The sequence below is a fragment of the Haliaeetus leucocephalus genome, unplaced genomic scaffold, assembly GCF_000737465.1.
Source record: "Haliaeetus leucocephalus isolate CR32 unplaced genomic scaffold, Haliaeetus_leucocephalus-4.0 Scaffold495, whole genome shotgun sequence".
In the NCBI taxonomy this organism is placed as follows: Eukaryota; Metazoa; Chordata; class Aves; order Accipitriformes; family Accipitridae; genus Haliaeetus; species Haliaeetus leucocephalus.
The window spans coordinates 8,174,757-8,195,416 of NW_010972931.1; the positions used below are offsets into that span (position 1 = coordinate 8,174,757).

The 20,660-nt window shown below is 39.2% G+C and overlaps 1 protein-coding gene across 10 annotated transcripts in view; it reads left to right on the forward strand.

Moving 5' to 3' along the window:
- The first annotated feature begins 330 nt into the window (after positions 1-330).
- Positions 331-20,660, forward strand: part of INPP4A (inositol polyphosphate-4-phosphatase, type I, 107kDa) — a 79,917-nt gene continuing 59,587 nt past the window's right edge. For 8 of the 10 annotated variants that reach the window (XM_010575765.1, XM_010575768.1, XM_010575766.1 and 5 more), the window contains exon 1: positions 331-392. The gene's annotated coding sequence lies outside the window, so the exon portion shown is untranslated. Of the gene's footprint in view, positions 393-915; positions 996-6,252; positions 6,326-20,660 lie in introns of those variants that run through there. The other 2 variants (XM_010575762.1, XM_010575761.1) reach the window with 2 other exon arrangements.

Sequence of the window (20,660 nt, forward strand, 5' to 3'; positions counted from 1 at the left end):
TAATACAGTAGAAGGGAGATAGACATCACAGTCCTTAAGTGTAAAATGGTACAGTAACAGTACCTGATTCTGAGATTTCTCTTTTGGCTTTATTCTTATGTTCTCTTTCCTTAGAATTGATCCACAGTCCAGATTCTGTTTCAAATGGTAAAGGAGCTGTGTTATAAAATGTAAAAAATGCAGAGTGTTAACAAGTTTTTAGTGTTTTTTTGGGGTTTTTTTTCATTGTTCCTATATTTATTGCTTCCCCCCAAATTTTTTTTCCTATACTACAAGCCTGCTTATTTGGATCCATTCAGTCAGACACAGTTTGTCCTTTTTGTGTCTTTCAGGCTTTATTAAAAAAGAACTGGATGCACATGCCAAATTTCATCTGTGAAAGATGGAGTAAGGTAATGCTATTTTACTGATTGCTACTATAATGTGTGATGGTCTGTGGACACTGAATGCAAAGGTTCAAAGACTAAATAAATTAGAGGCAGACAAAGCAAAAGCAACTTCAGCCTCAGAAATAATGAAGTGCTGACAAGATCCTATGTTCTGGTATCAGTGGCATGCTTACCCTATGTTTTGCTCTGTGGCCAGAGGTTTTCTGTTATCATTGGTGCGTTGTCCACAGAAGCTCAGGTAGGTCATTATCTAGTGACAGCATGATTTGTTCATCTTTGAAAAAGTGATGTGTTTCTGGAAATTTGTGAGATTTAAAGTACAGCCTATGCTGAAAAGCCAAGACTTGTCACCTGTTCCCACCATATGAACAAACTGGTGGTTCTTTAATTTTCCTCCCTTGAACATCTTAGGTCAACAGAGATGGAAGAAGATAGATCTGCCTTTGTTGTCATTGAATATTGCTATAGCATAGAGCCGTATCCTTCAGGATAAGAACTGAATCCCCTTGGGCACTTCACAGACATTTCCACAGTGAAAGAGCTACTTTATGTCCTGTGATGTGGCAGGGGGCAGAGGCTGATGGTCACATTACTAGGCCCTGAGAGGTAAGTATGTGTGCTGGTGGGGTTCCTGTTAGAAGAAGACTCTTGTGAGAAGACTCTTCCCCACTCGTTTCCAAGCAAAGTTCAGTAATAGGACTCTTCTTGCTTCCTGTGGGCCAGAGCAGCACTTGGTGGGCTGTGTGTCAGGCTGACCAGCTGCACCTGGCTTCTGGGATTTCAGAGAGTAAGAGAAGTTGTGGCACATGTGCTGGTGTTGTGTGGGATATGGCCTTAACTGCAAGGCAATATGAAGCAGACACCAATCAAATGAGTCTTCTGGTAGAGGCAGGATGTTTTGCTGGTCTGGGAGTAGGAGGCACTGAGAGGTGAAACACGATGCTCGTGGTCACATCTGATGCTCATGGTCACATGGGTAATCATGTGCAGAAATTGAGGGGGAACCCTCAGTCTCCTCATCTTTCATGTAGTGCCCTCAGTACCCTTTTATAGAGTTCAGCAAAGAATGAATGTTGGAGTATAGTTAGTGGTGAACAGTAGTGAATTCTCAGAGATGTTATTCCCCAACTCCTGCTAAAGGAGAACAAGCTCATTTGTAAGATCAAGCAGACAGATTCAGCAAATGCACTTTTTCATGCAGCATTGCTTTTCTTGTGTCAGATGTGTGTCTTAATGCAGACTGAGAATCAATTACTGAAAAGTCTAGAGAGGTGTGCTGCCATGGTTGTGCATACATCTGGAATTAAAGCAAGCAGTCGATACCATGGACTGGGTTATTTAACTGGGGCAGAATGGAATACAGTGCACAACAGGATGCTGCGGGGGCTTATGTGTAATTTTTTCCTTTCACCATCTTGAACTGTTTGGTGAAGAATAACTTGGGAATGAGGCATGCACTTACAGATCTTTCTCAATCCCAAGAAGGCAGGGATGAAGTTGCCAGCAGCAAATTAGCATTGCCAGACCCTGTAGCTAGCTTTACTGTGATTTAGAAGGAATTGCAGTAATACTAGTTGTTCATACCATCTTTCTTTCTTCTATTAATCATTGTCTGCATTGGAAAAGATAGGCCTGGGGCAGTCCGGCATCTCCATCCAGTTCAGTGCTGCTTCTTGCTGAAGAAATCAAAAAAGAATGTCATTCTTCCCCAAAACAGCTAAGTCTTCTCCCCTGCGGGGTCTGTCTCCACACTTTAAAAGAAATCCGTAACAACAGAAGGAAAGACCAGCATTTGGGGCTCCCCTACAGGGACAGCATATCATTCTAATGAAGTGTTTCTCAAGAATGGCCCTGGCTGTGCAATCAACTCCATATAGACAGATTGCACTACTCATTTGAAGCTTTATGTTAGATTAGGTCTGGAGAGAAAATAGGAAAGAAAGAAAAGAGAATGCCACCCACTTCTGTTTACCTGCTCACTTTGTATTTTGTTGCATGTTTTCTTTCAACTGATTTGGATTTATTGGCAGCTTCATTACAAGTCAAACTCAGTGTTGCATATGTAAAGCTCCACATGGCTTTTTGATTGATGCTCCTTAATGTATAAAACAGAGTTTATCTCTAGTGGCACCCTTTTTAAGTAGTAGTCCCTGCTTTCTCTTCAGTCAGTTCTCTGGGTGACATAGCCAGAAAATGTGCTGTGCTAAAGCATGTACTGATATAGGTGACGAACAAACTGCGTGAGTGACTGACTAAAGAGACATAATTGTTATTAGCACAGCAAGCTGCTTTAAGGTTGTTGTTGTTAGCTTTTACTGCAAGTTTACTATCTGCTTTTACAGTTTGTTTTTTAACAAAACCCAGCATTCACTAGTTTGTTCCTTCCCCTCTTCCTTTTCGCTTCTTGCCAGTTTGTAAAGTATATTAAAATGCAGAGCAGGCCATGCGTGAATGCATGGCTGTGTTAAATGTGCAGTGATGCTGTTTCTTAGACCATCATGTTCATCATCTTCTTGTTAGTGCTAGATCGATTGCGTGCACCATGCCTGATTGGTACATATAATTGCAGTAACTACATGTGCTGTTACTGCATAATGTGAGGCACTTGGCCTTTCAGTAATGTTCTGTATTCCATTAGGTGTTTTTCTGACTCTGCTGATCCTAGTCTGCAGAGTTAACCATGACTTTAGCAATGAAGACAGATGAAAGACTGAGTTTGAATAATATCTTAAATGAAGGCATAATTAGATTGAGTAGAGCCTGAATGCAGGGAGAGGGACAGAAAGAAGGGTAAGAGGACATGATGATACATAGCTAATGAGAACGGCTGTAGAGGGCACAGAGTCAGGGAGAAGGAGGCAGCAGAATTTCAGATGTTTTAAGTGTCTGGGGATTACAATGATCTGTCGGTTATTACTTTGTTTCTTTACTATGATGACTTCTGTCTCTTTTTACAAGTATTTAACCTACATATGTTCTGTGCAAGCACAAAAATAAATTAAGGGTTTTCTGGAATTAAATGCTACTCTTATATCAAGGCATTTCAAGTGTTTGGAACATTATCCTGTCTAAGCTTACATTCAATTCAATAACATATTCATTTTACTCCTGTGTTTGCATTTTAATTATAAAGCTGTTACAGTGTTTAAAAATTCCAAAATGTCCAGTACCTAATTGTTAATAATCTCAGTGTTATCCTTGGGAGATACATAGATGAACTATCACAGAATCATTATGAGGATTTCAGGAATAATGGTTTCACTAAAACATACTGAGGCTGAGAGGATTAATGCTTAATCTGAACGTTCTAAACGAATCCCCAAAATCAGCTGCCTACCATACTACTTGCATTCTTGGAAACTTTGCGTATGGATCATTTCCTACTTCCAGTGGTATTTTCCATATAGCTAGGAAGATAAGATAGGAAGTGACCATGCAGGTCCTCAAGTCCAGACCTCCATACATCTCAAAAGGTCTGGACTGTGCAGTACAAACACTTGCCAACTCTCTGTATGGTCTCCAAGGCTAGGTGGAATACAATAGCTTGAAGCACTGTAATAAAAGACAAAAATCTGCAGTGGTAGTATGCCTCAGACTGGGGCATTGCTAGCATCCTTGTCTCTGCAGAATAAAGAGCAGAAAAGGCTCCTAGTTATTTTTAGCTTTAGTGCATGATTTTTCACAACTTTTAGGAGGGCAGGGCAGATGGGCTTTAAATACGTGAAGTCAAATTTTCAAATACATACCTTTAATCTGAACTCAGACATCTCAATAAAAGTCTTTTGTAGACACTGAGCACCTGCAGCCCTTGGTGAAGTCAGGAGCAGTTGTCAGTGATCCGAGGTCTCACAGGAAGTCAGGCCGGTCTTAAAGTCTACATCAGGAGAAATCTTAATTTTCTGCTCATTTCACTAGGACTGAAGCTTATAGTTACACATGTGCTCATGTGCTGCCTCTAAGCTAGGTTGCCGTGCTGCGTCAGAGTTTATTGAGGTGCCCCATAAGTATTAATTTAGGCAGAGCCCAAGTAGAAGTTTTTAGCCATGATATTCAGAAGGAGTCTTAACTGGCTGCCTGTTTTGAACATTGTGTGACATGTACAGACAGCTACAAACCTACTTGTAAAGCACCAGGATGCTCAACTCACACTTCTACTGTTTGAAGAATGAATGAATCAATAAGCAGGTGTCTTAAAATTCAGGCCCAATTTGTCTGAAGGAGGCAACGCACACAAATATCACCTTCTTAACAAGATGATTGCTTTCAGCTCAAGGCATAGAAAATGCCAATTTGGGTCAAAAAAAAGAGCTTAAAATTGCAGACTAAGCAAATGTTTTGTTTACCTTTAAGGTATTTTTTGCAAATTTTTTTCATATGTATGGCAAGCTGATAGAGATACAAAAGTGCTAGAACAACAAGAAAAGGAAAAAAAGAAAAAAGGTTCCTACATCCTATCAGGCAATTTTCTTGAACTGGATAACATATTTATCCTTTTAAAAAGTCTTTAAATTTTGTCAAGAAAATCATGCCTCAGCACAAAAACTTTTCCAGATGTAGCATGCTTGAGTGACCCAACAAATTGGAAAGTCTATGTGAACATATTCAACAGTTTGTGAATATAAGAAATTGTACTGAATGGTAGAAATCTAAGGTACTGTGCAGCACTTAAAGAGGCTTGTGTAACAGAGATCCGAGAAGCATCTCAGATCCGCACTGGGATTTCCCATATCAAGTTAAACAAGGGCCCTAGCTGTATCCTGCTGTATATCTTGTGATCTTGGGGTCTCAGGAGCTTTCAGGAAGTCTTGGGTATTTTACTCATCATTTGTAATCTCAGAAGAGGCATCCAGTTTTTGCATCTCTCATATTTTAAAAGCAATCAGATTTTCTGGCTGCCAGAGCGACTTTTTAAGTTGCTGTATTGGGAACTTCCAAATAGGGAATTTCTTGAAGGCACCTTTTTTTTTATGTGTAATTAAAATACAGATCCGTTACTAATATTTTTTAGAGGATTTTTATTACTTGATACTACTGAATGTTATATATGTATCTCTAAGGAAATGGAAAATGTGATCTAGGCAACATCAGGCTTGTTAATTTGACCTTAATAACCTCAAAATTTTTTGAAGGAATGAATAATTAAAGACGCCGGAGCTGAGTGGAAGGAGGATGAAACACGATCTGTTTTGCTAAGATAGGTCATGTCAGATTGACCTAGTATCTTTTTTTAATAAGAAAGTAGGTTATCTAGAAAAAGAAAAAATGTGCTAGATCTAGTCTCCCTGGATTCTACTGAACCATTTAACGTGGTGCTGCATCAACATTACTGTTCAAGGCAGACGAAGATTAGGTTAGTGTAAGAACCGTGAACTCATGCAAAGAACTGGCACGAGGGGAGACAACAGGAGGTAGATGTATGAGATTTATTATTCTTTGGGAGTTGACTAGTTTAGTTTTCTTGAGGCTTTTGTTGTTGTTGTTGAGTTGATTTTGCTATCATGTTGTATTGAAAGCAGGCTGTTGAAACTTGCTGACTGGAGGAGGACATTAATTTCCAGTACACAGTTTTAGATGGAATGACTATACAAGTAATTGTACAATTAGGTAATACTGAAGGGATGGAATTCAACACAGCGAAGTGTCAGACCACACACACTGGCAGGAATTCACTTACTGAGTTTAACCTTGGTGTCAAAATTAGCAGTCTAAGCTCTTATATAATCAGTGGAAAGAGGCAGATTTTTAATTAGGCGCCCCAACTCCTGCCTTCCTCTCTTGGCTGTTAACAGAGCCTAGGCACCTGACTCTGGCATCTGTGCTGAATGCCTGAAATTGGATGGTGCTACAGCCTCAGCTTGGGAAGTAATGCAACAACTTTTCCTATGAACAGGGAGTTCAACAATGGAAGACCTTGAAGGAGAAATGCCTATGTGAGGGTAAGTGGGTTCAAGTTTGTCTCTAGTCTGTCAATTTGACACCATCATGAAAGTGATGGATGGGATCCAGGAAAGTGTCAGGAGACGTGTTTCCAGTTGAGGGAGGGCAACTCAGCTGGGTGTGTCTGGGCTGGGACTTGATCTGGAGTAAGTGTGCAACATTTCTTGCAATATCCAAGAAACTTCAGCTCAGTACCAAACAGATACAGAGAAGACCTTCAGGGATGGTCAAAGGAATGATGTTTCAAGAGGAGTCTGAAACAGCTGTGTTGGGTATGTCAGGAAGACTAGCAAAATGGGAAATGTAATTACTCCAGCTATGCTGCTGGAGTCATGGGGACCTTTGGAATGTGGCTGATACCAGCTCGGTGATAGCTAACAAGCAGGATGTCTGTAAGTCCATCAGAGGACTAATGAAAGTCTGTGTAACAGTGTGGTATCGTAGGAAGGTTATGATACAGAAACAGAAATGTCCAGACGTATGATTTAGAGGTGACGTGAACTGAATATGTTGCACTTCTTAGTGATTGGAGTTCGTGTGTGTACGTAGCATATGGAAAAAATATTTAACCAACATAGAAATGCATAGTGATAATCCCATAATACATGACAGTAGTCAGTAGGAGAATGCTTGATGTACATTTAAGGAAGTGCTTAAAGATTTATGAAGGGCAATGATTGCTTGGATTCTTTGGACTTAGGCTGTTTGGCAGCTTGTGCTTTTGAATCACTCCTATACAGTGTGATACTTGCTGTCTAGTGTATTGCCCTGCAGTTTCCCTGCACTGCACAGGGAAAGCTGTATGTGATAAATCAGGCATCAAGTGAATTTGTAGGGCTCGACAAAGGCACATTAAGTTTAGCCTGTGACAAAGATACGTTTAGAAGCAGACTGCTGGGTAGCAAACTCATGACCAGTGAGAGAAAAGCTTGCTATGAAGTGAAAATTGTGGTTGAAGATCCCTGATGTGCCTGTAGTGACAAGTGATGGGTGCAGTACTTACAGTCAGTGACAGCCCTTGCCCCACATACCTCCTTAGTTTGACAAATGCTTAAACTTGTAACTGTATCTTGGTGAAGAACTGCCCTTTGCCTAGACACTGGTTTGTCCCAACACCAGGTTCGAAAAGGAGCTGAATTCTTTGAGCAAATGTGAGTAATGTGCTTTCTGCTCTGTTGCAAATCCTGAGTTGCTCTAAGTGGCTTTATGAGCTATTAAGACATTGATCAGGCCATTCTTTAGCAGAATTATCTGTAAAATAACAGGAGGAAAATGCCACAGCAAGAAATCTTTTTAATGTACTTCTGGCAATGCTATGTTTAGTTCTCTAGTTATTTGTGCTTAGCCTGTGTTTCTGAGGTTTTTAAGCACCTAGAAGAATATCAGGAGAGAATAGTATGGCTTCTCTTTTTTTCTGCTTCCTAACTAATCATTACATAGTGGTACTAAGTCGTTATTGTTCTGTGGTAAAAACAATTGTGTGATGATCTCACAGTCCTTACTTGGAAAATTGCCACAGTAAAGAAAAAAAAACTGTTTATGGACTGCATTGTCAACAGTTTGGAAGGGGGGTGTTCTGTTGGAAACACAGTGCTTTGAATGACAGTTCGAGAGGATGGATGGCAAGGAGGGAGGACTGAGAAGATAGGCATGAAAATGTGTGAGTGCTTTTTCATGTTTATTGTTTATTAAAGTCATGGTCAACTCCCTTAGATTTAGAATCCGTCCTAGTTTAGGTTTGCCCTTTTTTCTATATTCTCGGTTTTATTTAGCACCAAGTCATGTTTTTCTGGCTAGTAAACTGGGGTTTTAATTTGAAAATCTGTTTAAGCCTCTTCCTGAGAGACAGCACTTGGAGCATCTCAGGCCTGTATGGCTGTCACTTATAAGGATGCCCAGAAAAACTGGAAGGGTATCATTTGAAGAGGTTTATGGAGGCGAAAAGATGATCAGGTCTGAGGGACTTCTGCCTCTAAGTTTCAGGAAAAAGTCATCTTGCACTCCTATTGAGGAAGAAAAAGAAATAGAGGAATTTCTAGCAAACTTTTCCTTCCCATCACAATTCTTTTTTTTGGGGGGATGGATGAAATAAACCCAAATGAAGAGACAAATGAGAGTAGTGTGAGGTTTGGAATACTTCCCTGGTCTGCCCAAGAACTGTTGTAGATCATTATTAAACTTGACATGTTGGAATGCAAATTTAATCCTATTTCATAGTCTCTTAAGATAGCTGTTTAAAAGTCAGAAAGAATTACCTTTTGAAGGTTCATATCCCTCTCTACTCAGTTCTAACTAGTTGCCTATTTTGCTTAACTTCAGTACGGTTCAGTGAAGTGAATCCCATCCAAAGAGTATACACCTTGCTTAACCTTTTCATAGCATGGCGTTTAGTCAAGGTAAACACTGTCCTCATGGTTTGTTCACACAGATTCTTAAACATTAATAAAAAATGAAATATTTTTGTACATTTAAATAGAGTCTATATGAACTGTATCTCTGCTGAACTGTATGCAGTACAAGAGAGAAGGTTATGTGAACTTATTTGGATCTTTCTGTCATAATACTTTTAATAGTATGTTTTCTGTTTGGATAGATTATATGCTATAAAATCTAAAAGTGTGCCAAGGTATTTTGGGGGTTTGTAGGCAAGCACGACAGAGAGAATATTAATTTATTCTTCAAATGTGTTTATGCTAATTTTGCTTTGAAACAAAAATACATCCATTTGGGAATATTTATGTTCAAGATTGTTCTGTAATTTCCATATTAAAAAAAAATCTTAGTGCAGCTCCTGCTAGACTTTAACCCCAGAAATGCCTAGGACACAAAGATGAGATACTCTAAAAGCTGTATGGTGGCTCAGGCCCTTGTGAGAACTTACTCCTTGAAAGCATTTAAAAAATAGGCTGTCTGAAATTGTGCTTTATTGTTGACTTTTTGCCCATGTTAACATGAGCAAACAAAGAAAAAGAATAAAAAAGTGCTGCTAAGCTGCTAACACCGAGCTATTTTTAGTGGGACATTTGAACATTGATCTGTTTCTGAAAGGAGGCATTTTCACAGTGGTTGTGCATGTTCATGTTGGTGACCTTCCTTTAGGCAAATCTGCTGTGATTTGTGATAAGGTGATTTTTGGAGCTGTCCCAGGCAGCTGCCAAATATTCTCAAACGTTCAAAGTGGAGGTGTAGAGAAAAATGGCTGTGTGGAGGAAACTCCAGCTGTGTAAACCTACAGGCTTGGTATAGTGTCCTGGAAACATCTTGGATAGTGAGGTTTCCACCACTTTGGTTGGGAGCTTCATTCCATAAACTTGGAGATCTCCACCTTGAGGTGTTGGGTTTGGTTTTTTGGGTTTTTTTTTGTTGTTGTTGTTATTCAGCTGGCACTCTCATATTTGTTCATTCCATCCCATAAGGAAGCCAGTCTCCATTTAATAAACATGCCTGTTAATACAGACAGGTACCTTAGTCTTCAGTGAAGACTGTTAGTGCTATATGAACAAGGCCTGACTTCAGAAGCTAAACCTGTTTGAACCCAAGCACCACCTGTGATTTTTTTGGTGGTGGAAAGGAAAGCAGCCACCATGAGCTACGTTTTGTTGATTTTCCTTTTTTAAAGGTCATCATTGTGCTTTAAGGTGTGGGGTAAAGATCTTGTCTTCAGTCTAGAGAGAGAGGAAACTTTTTCTAGCTAAGTTGCCACAGAAACTAAAGGAAAACACTCCTGAAACATTTTCAATACCTCTATTCCTTAAGTAACTGGGATTCCATGTATTCTGTTTCTTTTAATGCATGAGCCCGGGTTAATACAGGAACTCTATGTTATTACTGTGAAGAAAATGAATAACCTTTAGGAAAGGAAAAAAATTAACACCTTCCACACAGAAATAAGGTAGCAGCGTTAGGACAGAAGACTGGTAAAAACCAAGTTGAAAGTGTGTCAAATTAGTGATTGGAATATCATGGTAATAATCTGTTGGTAATGGGAATAGAGAAAAGATGATAAACAGTCAGACTCCATTCTGTTTGGCTTAATACCATACTCTTCAGCAGAAGCCAATTTTTAATGTAATCCTCCTATCCACTGTTACTGGGAGAGGAGTTTCTTGCTTTCTAATTATGTGTATTTGTATATTAAAATAGTTTAGTTTGGTTCTCTGGAATTTTTTTGTGATGTTCTTTGAACATTTTAGCAGAAGAGCTATGAGTATTTTCACATGCGAGTCTACAAAAGTTTAAGTTTGGCATAGAATTGCAGTTATTTATCAATATAAGTGATTCTCGTGTTTTCATTGTTAATGAAAAAAATGTTATTGCTGCTTTTGTTTGTTATTGCCTTATAGTTCATAGACTATATAAATAGAAACTAAGTAAAAAGAGAAATTAGAGTTTGGGGGGATTTTTAATCTCTTGAACAATAAGGTAGGAGATAATACAAAATATTCTAGGTTAACTGATGCACTCTCAAACAGATGAGTTCTTTGCTAGTTCAAGGGTGAGTTCTTTAACAGTGTACTTAAATGGCTGTTGAAGAGAAATTCTGAAAGAATGTCTTTTCTAAAAATTTCATACATATGTAGCACTTTAGTAATAGCTTGAAAGTTAGCATTTCATTTCTGCATTACAAACTTTAATATTTTCTGGTTTATTTCCCTGATACTTCTCTATGAATTGGCTTTGAAATCTATATACTGTAACACGAAGAAAAGCCTTTTCTATTTTGGATTCATAAGTATGACAGATCAGCTTTGTTTTGTATGGTGCCTGTTGGTGCATTTTATCCTCAGACAAACAATGGGTTATATGTGTTGACCCATTTGCTTTGATGGGTTAAGTAATAAAGTCAAAAAACCCTGCCACACAGTCTTTTATTTCTTTGAGAAGAAAGTTGGGACAACAATGCTTTCAGATAGTATTTGATGCAGAAGGAGGAAAAATGGAAAGAAAAAGTTCTTGAGGACTGATTTTTCAAGAAGGCACAGCTGGGAGCAAAAGTGACTCGGGGAGCAGTGGTTATGGATCCCAATGGACAAAACGGATGCCCAGAGCATTGGGTATGAGTGGTCTCAAGTGACTGTATTTTACCATATATGTTTGTTGATATTTATTCAGCTTTATGGAGAAACGCACTTGTTGGTACTTTGTCTGTAATTGAGAACTTGGATATCTTGCTATACAGTGAAGGGAAGAGGCAAGCACAGACAAGAAATTTCTCATGATTTTTCTTTCAAGTCTTAAAGTAAAAGCAGCTTGTAATTTCCCAGCGCAGCTCCAGTCATCTGGAGCTGCTCTTCTGGATCTTGTTTAAAAACTGTCCTTTTTCCCCTTCCCCAGGGGCACCAGTAAGTACTAATAAGTATTTGGCATCTGTTACAAAACATCTTTAATTAGACTAGACAGAATCAGTGTGCTAAATAGGAGCCTCGCAGAATAGCAAAGATCTCTTCTATGTCCAGCTGCATCCATCACTACAGAGGCAGCACTGGCATATTGTAACTTAATGTTTTGGCTTTGAAATAGTATAGCACAAGAGGAGTAAGATATCTTCTGTCCTGAGGTCAGTTTCCATATTAGTGATCAAAAAGGGAAGTATGAACATGAGAGCTGAAAAGATTGTGGTTGTAAAGGTGCCTGAAAAACAGATGCAGCAATTATCACATGGTCACAGCTTTCCCAGAACTGAGGAGAAATTTGTAGTATATTTTTCAGTATTGACTCCTGCAGTCTGATTTGTAGTCTTGGCAGATTAAAGAGTCCTTTTATATGAAAGATCACATTAGGAAAATGCATTTGGATAAGTGTTTGGAAACTATTCTAACTTACACAGGAGTGACGGGGGCGTGTCACTGGGGAGGAAAACAGAATATGTTTTAACACTAGTTATTTGGATGCCACCATCGTCCACTCCCAGGCAATGTAATTTTATCTACAGTTGTAAAAGGCAGATAGAGATGCAGTTTCATGACAACTGCTTTTATGACAGTTTAACTGCAAGCAAAACCGTCTCTGTGTAGCGGTCATGTTTTAGAAATGGAAATGTTAATAAATGTGTTAACTTTTGCATCTTCTACCTGACTGTGCATTCAAACTTCTCTACCTTCTCACCCCCCTCTGGATCTCTGAAAACACTCATCCATTTATAAGATTGGAGTTTACAGTACCAATCATTTAAATCTGCTAAACTACTTGTGGGGCTTAGGTCATATAAAACCAGCAGAACTGTAGAGAACAGTGTTTTTGTGGCTTTCACAGTCTTTATTGTGAACCAAGGCTGCATAACTGAGGTTGTCTAGCACTTGGATAATTTCATAGCCAAGATAAGGATGTGATTTGGTAGCTTGTTGTGCATGGAGTTCTTAAAATCTGGGTCATATTACCACAGAGCCATCCCTTGGATACTTAGCCACAGAGCTATTCAGAATGGAAGAGTTAACAAAGTGCTTGTTGAATGCACACTAATATCACTGTTTCTGCATCATCCTTTAGTAGCCTGAATTTTCATAGGGATTTAACACTGTTGTTGCTTCAGTATTAAAAGATCCATGGGGTTTGGGTTGAGTGCTAGCCTCCTGCATTTCAACCAGTGTTCCCTGGCTTCATTCCCCATAGGTAATGCCAAACTGATTTTTCTTTAACTCACTTTTATTTGGGTTAGCAAATTGCTTGTGTTTTTGTAAGTGGATACCTCATTAAGAACTATTTGCCTTGTAGGGTTTCAGTTACAGTTTGTTTTTATTTTCTTTGTTGAAAAAGATTACTTTTTTTATTTTTTTTTCTTAATTAGAAGAATAAGTTATTATTAGACTTTCCCTTTTCAGAACTGGAAAATGCCCAGAAAGTCTTGAGCTCACAGTTTCTGAATACAAATTTAGTTCTAAATTGAGACCAAACATGGAAAAATGTAGAATGTTAGGTGAATAATTTGTGTAGTTCTGAGCAGATGGAAACAATCTAAAATGAAAAAAAAATTAGTCTTAACAATCATAGCTGTTTGGTTCTTACAGTGTTTAAGTCTGTGGTTTTAAATTGTCCATGAACTATGCAAATAAGTTGGTGGGAAGTGACTGAGGAAAGCAAGCCTACGGATCAGTAGCTTTAAATTAGCTTGTACCAAAGGATTCTACCACTGGAAAATTTTCAGGGAGTTTTCAAATCAGAAAAGATTGAAAACTATTGATATAAGAATTTCATAATGTCCCATTTAATTCTGTCATAGTTCTAGCTTGTTTCACCTCAAACAGTTAAAAAGTTTAGGTTTATGACATTTTCTATTTTAAAATAATTATTTGACAAAGATGCATTACACTGAGGTCTGCGATTCACAGTGATATCACTGTGGGCAGATGATAATTTTATGTTTTCAGTGGAAGCAAAGAGATTGTGCTTGGAGCATAGATGTTATCCCAATGATCACAAACTGTCCTGACAATGTTACATCCAGTTCTCATTCTTGCATCTTTGGTCTATAAAAAATCTCTAAATGAAGCTGTAGAGATGAGATCTGCATGACCTTAAAAAGCTGGAAAGAGTAAAATTAGTGCTCCCAACTGTTGAAAAATTTCTCTCCTAAAACAGTGGATGACAGCGGGATCTGCTGGTACAAGTAAACAGTGAAGAATGGCACTAAATTCCACATCTGTGCTGTTACACTCAAGATCTTTTTTTATGTGTGAGGGTGAAACACACCTTATTTCTAAAGGCAAGAAGTTGTTGTTATTATAATTAAAGACTTTACAGGCTAATCCAGGAATCATTATGTGTTCAGATCTAATAATTACAGGAAAAGAAAGAAGGCTTCTGTACAGGGGAAAGTCTCAATAAATAACAATACAGTTAAAATCATTGAACACACAAAGTGTCTACCTCTTCATCCTGCTGTAATGCTCACCCTTCCACTGCTCCTCTGGGTCTTATTGGTGGTTTCATTCTGGTGGTGAAGATGTGGAGGTGTTTCAGCAGTTGTCAGCATCTAAAGGACTTCAGATGCTGACGGGAGGAATATGATGTTCATGTTGACAGTTTCTTCTTCTTCACTCTAGGATTCACTTGGGGTCATTTTTATGTTTGCTAACAAGCTTTTAAACTTGGCTCTTTCTTCATTGGTCTGCAGCTCCACATTACATCCAAATTTAATATATGTGGTACCTTACATACATGTTAGATACTATTTCTTTATTCTGTTTATTACCCTAAAACCAGTTTTGTTTAGCCTCAAGTCTGCAGTTCTTTAAGTGACCATGGGTGAGCTGTCCATAGCCAGAGTATCTCAAAGTGTCTATTCTGTACCCTATCTCTTTTTATCCCATGCTTGTATTCCTCTACATCCTGTGTCTCCACTTCTCAAGGCCTCTGCTATCTTACCAGGCCTGTATTTTTCTACACTATATCATTGTGTTAGAGTTGTAAAATGATGATGGTACCATGCAAAGATAAAAGTAAAAACAAATTAGCCACAGACATCTGGGCAGTTGGAAAAATTGTTGTTACAACTAAGCCAAGTTTAATTGCAGGCTAAAACAAAAGTTGCAGGCAGGTCAAGAAAAGTTCAAACAAAGGAAACCTGAAAGGCCTAAGTCCTCAGGGTTTGCAAGCCCCCCTACAAGGCTTATGTCCAGTCACTAGTGATGGCAATATAGTGTTACAGGCTAACAGTGCTGCAAGGTCCAAGGATGAACACTGGTAACACATTAGCTGTAATGTTGCCACCAACCATTAAATAGGTCTGGGTGTGGTGGTTTAACCCCAGCCAGCAACTAAGCACCACGCAGCCGCTCACTCACTCCCCCCCCATCCAGTGGGATGGGGGAGAAAATCGGGAAAAGAAGTAAAACTCCTGGGTTGAGATAAGAACGGTTTAATAGAACAGAAAAGAAGAAACTAATAATGATAATGATAACACTAATAAAATGGCAACAGTAGTAATAAAAGGATTGAAATGTACAAACGATGCACAGGGCAATTGCTCACCACCCGCCGACCGACCCCCAGCCAGTCCCCCGGCGGCGATTCCCCACCCCCACTTCCCAGTTCCTAAACTAGATGGGACGTCACCTGGTATGGAATACACTGTTGGCCAGTTTGGGTCAGGTGCCCTGGCTGGGCATGAGAAGCTGAAAAATCCTTGACTCTAGTCTAAACACTACTGAGCAACAACTGAAAACATCAGTGTTATCAACATTCTTCACATACTGCACTCAAAACATAGCACCGTACCAGCTACTAGGAAGACAGTTAACTCTATCCCAGCTGAAACCAGGACAGATGCCCAGCTCAGAAAGTTCCTAGGGTGCTTGTCAGCTGAATCCGGAGATGCCTCACAAAATACCAGTACTGCTCATTATACTGTTTTTCCTCAGTCTTTAGTGCTGGCCACTATCAGAGAGGACTGTAGGCTTGATTAACCTTTTGCTCTGACCCAGTCTTTATATTCAGCTTTTGGTTGCGTGCTTTTGCCAGAAAGTAGTGCCTCTCTAGCAGAGACAGCAGTTGTAGGAATGTGTGCCCACACTGAGATGCAGTTCAGTATCTTAGTTTAACCTGTTGTTGAAAGTGGCTTTGATGAGATGGTGGGCTATAAAGTTGTGTGGCTGAAATGCAGGTACCTATTCTCATCTGGGCCAGAAGAGCAAGCTGTGGGCAGAAACATCATCTCTGCTGCCTTGCCTTGGAGGTTTGACTACTGAGGTAGGCAGCATGCTTATGAATTTCTGATAAGGTGTGGTGGGAGGCACCAGGAGTTAGCAGGAGAAGCCGGCGTCACTGTTGCTTGCCTTCAGCATGCAAAAATTGAGAGTCAGATATATCAGTCGTGAGAGTGAGTTAGTCATGGACTTTAAGTAATTTGGGAGGCATCCTTCACATTTTCAGGCTTTTCTGTATCCATGCAAAATTTGCTTTTAAAAAAAAGTGAGATTCAGATAAACTTGGCCTGTAGTAACACACCAGTTTTACAAGGCATGTTAGTGCTTGGAGAATTGACAAAACTCTGACATTTAAGCTCATATTTTTGAGCACTGAGTGCTGCAAGGAACTCAGCACTAATATATGCCCTTTGTCCTTGCATAGTATTTATATCTTTTTATGATCGTTGCTACCATCCCTGCTGTAGTGGTTATTTTTTTAAATAAACTTTTGAAGCCCACTAAACTACATCAGTTTTAAAGATTGATCAGTACTAGTTGCTGAAAACAAACCAGTAGATTGTAGTTACAATTATTTGAAAGTTGGTTTTAAAAGCCCTGGACTCCAGAAATCCATCGCCATACCCTACAGGAGTCTTAATTTTATTCTGAATTTTGGACTGAAATGTTTATTACATTTGTTCTGTTAGTAGATGAGAGTGAAAGAAAAGAATGTTGTTATAGCAGAATAAAGTGTTGCACAACACATACTACATCTACACAAGTATTTGCTACCTTCTTTGTCCGAACAGACCACTTTAATGTGTAATATGTTGGAGTGAGGAGACATGAACCTTCTAAGTAAGTACCTGCAACATTTTTATTTGTCCATGGGTGTTCATGTTTGCTCATTTTACACATTAAACCAATCAGAGTAGTAGAAATATGTTTAGTTACTCTTTCTAAACTATTTAATCTGTTTTTTCTGTCTTAGAGCTAGCATCATAATATCCACTACAAGACATTTATTTTCTATAATAGCTCCTTTGTTCAATCACGCCTCAACAAAGAATATAGCATTTCAGTAAGGCTGATAGTCAAATATGGGAAACCTCAGGGGAATTTTCACAAGTAGGGGACAATTGTTGAAATATGATATTCTAATAGAAAGCTGCTGATCTTACATTGGAGAATGATTTGTAATCAAGTTCATAGAAATATTTCAGTGAGATTTGGTCTGATTTCCTCTAATGAGGTCACTTCAAAGACATGCAAGCCACTTATGACCTATTTTTTTTTGTAGGTCACATACTTTATTTATTGCAGTTTTGTGCTACTGATTTAGGCCTTTTAAATTCAGCAAATACGGCAAGTTTCAATATATTCCAGATATTTTTCCAGTATGTTTTAAAATGACCCATGTCTGTCAGTACATGTAATCTTCCCACGCAGATGTGTTTCAATAGCTCTGCTACAAGTTAAGAATCTGTTTCTTAAATGATATTGTCAGGTCCTATTAGCAACAGTTCAGTTTATACTTGACATGGACTTTGCTTTTTGCAAGTGTGGTGAAATGTACCTTCCCTTAAAATCCAGGTACAGTTTATTCCATGTTAAAAACACATAAGCAAGTAAGTTGGTCAGGAGAGTTAATTATGTTCCCGGTACAATTACAGCTTTCTATGAACTGGGCCTTGCTTCCATTTTCCTATTTCTTTTTTCTTTCTTAAATTCTAGATATATTGTCTACTGCTGATAACTCTCATCAGCACAGTCACTGAAATGAAACTATTGTTGCTGATATTTAAGTGTAGAAATGTTGGTTTCTCTGAAGTTACCATCATAACCTGTTTTTACTGAAGAGCATCAGTAGTGTCCTTCCTTGTGACCTGCAATGGGCAGATGGTGACATTCCGAGACCTCTGAAAAATTACTTTTTAATGTTTTCTGGCTTTGTGAAATGAAATTGTGGCTTCCTTTTCTGAAAGAGAGGTGTCTGCAGCAGTTCCTTGCCTATAGCAGCAAAGCTTGGACAAATTACTGTATTTCAGACCCTGTCACTTCATTTCCCACTTCCCCTTCTCTTTGACCTTGATCACAATACAGCTGCCGTAACCATGTTGTGAAAGGCAGGGACGATGTGTATATGTATGTGTGTGCATGTGGGAGGAAGGTACGGGGCGCAGGGAGGAACTGGGATAGTACATGTGCATCCACCGACCCACAGTTCGCCTGCTGCATTGGGCAATGCAAACACAGGATAACACCATCCCTTTAGTCATCCCTGAGTCTCCTCTTGCTCCTTCCCAGTGCTTGTGCTCCTGAATAATTTTTGAATGTATAAATATTTTTCAGTATATAAAGGCTGCACTTTGCTCAACACCCACTCAAAAATAGGTTTATTTCTTCTTTCAGTGTCTGTCTTGAGGCATAGCTAGTAGCTGACAGGTGATAAGCATTATCTTTTGCTCCGTTTAGTCCTGAGTCCCAGAACTTCTTGAGAAACAGCTCAGCAATCCATCCTTCCTCAAACCTACCAGCTGTACTCCCTTTTGGCTGTCATCTCAGCCCACATCTGCCTTTTTCTGGCTGGTGGAGAACCCTGTGTAAACTCCATTGTTTCTCCTCACAACTTGGGCAAGAAAGCAAACCACATGTTGGGGGTCTTTGGCCCAGATCCTAGGAATCTGGACAGGGTTTTCTGGATGTGTTTGAAGTCTTTGACAGGGCCACAAAGTGGGGTCTGTATGCTAAGTAGATTGTCAAGGAAAACGTTCTCAGAAACTGGCAAGACACTGAAGTAGCACCCCTGTCCCCTCTTATATCTTACAGGGTGATCTTACTGTTAACCCACAGGGTAGGGTTGGCATGAAAAAGGATTCCTTTCACTGGGACAGCTGTCCCACTGAGGCGTTTAAATGGGAGCAGTGATGGGAAGTGTAGACTGTTATTGGTCTGTGTGGAGTTGGATGCTTATGCTTCCAAACTGCCAGCATCCCACCATTTGTTTACATGACTCCAGAAAGGAATCCTGGAAACAGCCTTGCAGTCAGCATCTTGGCCCACAGCAACCCTCTCTCCCATTGATTTAGAAAGATCAGAGTAAACAAACAAATCATTTTATTTTCCAGGAAGAAGAAATGAAAGCAGCACAAAGGAATCAGCTATCTGGAATCAAAAAAGTATTACTTAATTTGAAAGGACATCCAGTATCGTGGCCATTAGGCATAGTCTAGGCATGAACTGTGTAAGAAAAAAAAGATATATGGATCAGAAATACACTCATAAAACAGTTCAGGAGTACAAAACAAATGCTGATGGAGAAATATGCATCAGCAGATTTGTATTAGTAGCATAAGACTCCAGTTTTGCTATGCTGCCTAAATCCTGGTAATAACCTTTGTGGAATATTACTCCCACACCAACATTTATTTTAAATTTTCTAAATACTCGACACTGGTTTATTTCCTGAGTCAATTAGTTATGTCTTACTGAAAACACATATGTTAGAGAAAGTATTCATGCATTTCTGATTTGTCCTCAGATGCTGCTATGCATTTTTAATTTATATAAACATTTTAAACAGTAAACATAGGAATCACAGCAAGTCAGAGCAATGCCATGTAAAAATGAAGAGTGCTTGGGAGATTTTTTTGGTGAGCCTGTCACCTGACGGAGCATTCTTTCCATGTGGGAAAATGTAGTGTCAGGAAAGTAAACATGTTTAGCCTGTGAACCTGGAGTGCAGTCCCATTGCGCAAGTGAGGCTCGATGGTTTCAGAGCAGAATGTGAGATCCCATGAAACACATAGAGGACAGTGCTAACAGTAGTCTGTGATTCCTGGGTTGTTTTGACCAGCATGCACTAATTTTAATTAGTGCTATATTAGTCTGTGAACTGGATGAGTATTATAGGCAGATAGATCAGATAGTTCCCCAGACTTCTCGTTGTAATCCAAGCTTGACGAAAACTTCTGATTACAGATGTAGTTTCAGTGCTTTTATCCCTCTGTGTCTTCTGTGGTCCCCCTTCTCATTGCCTGTGTGTTGGAAGATATTTTACTGCCATCCATCTGTAATCAACACCAATATGAATTCTTTAGCAAATGTTAAGGTATGTCTGGTTCATTTCCATTTCATGTCATAAACTGCTGGTTGGGTTTTGGATTTTTTCGGCCTTTGTTCCCCTACCCCACCCTTTCCTGCAGCAGGAGCTGCTCAGAGAGGGGGTTAAGCTCTTTTTTTCCAGTTAGAGTAATGCTGTTTCTGCATTGTGAGCATCATGGTTATGATGACAGACTGCTTTAAAGAGGCAGGGTGTCCAAAGGACCATTAAATTCAGAAATGTGTTTCCAGTCCAAACTCCTCAACAGAAAATATGTCCCCCGTTCTCATGGGCTTTTCCATGTCCATATAGGTAGTGTGACAGCCCTATTCATGAGAAGTCATCCCATGCACAGGAAACTTCACCAAAATGTACCCAGCATGTTTCTTGTGAAGAGGGTAAATATTAATTTAGGGTAAAAACCATTTGTAAACAACGGGGAAGGCTGAGAGGGTTGGACTTCAAACTGCTCTGTAGCAAGACTCATCATTTTCCATGGCACTGTGCTGTGCTCAACTTGATAAAAGCTGTTCTGCAAAGTGAAACAGAGCTGTGCTTTTTCCTTTTTAGCTAGCAAATCTGTGTGCTACAAATGTTTGCCTCCACCTG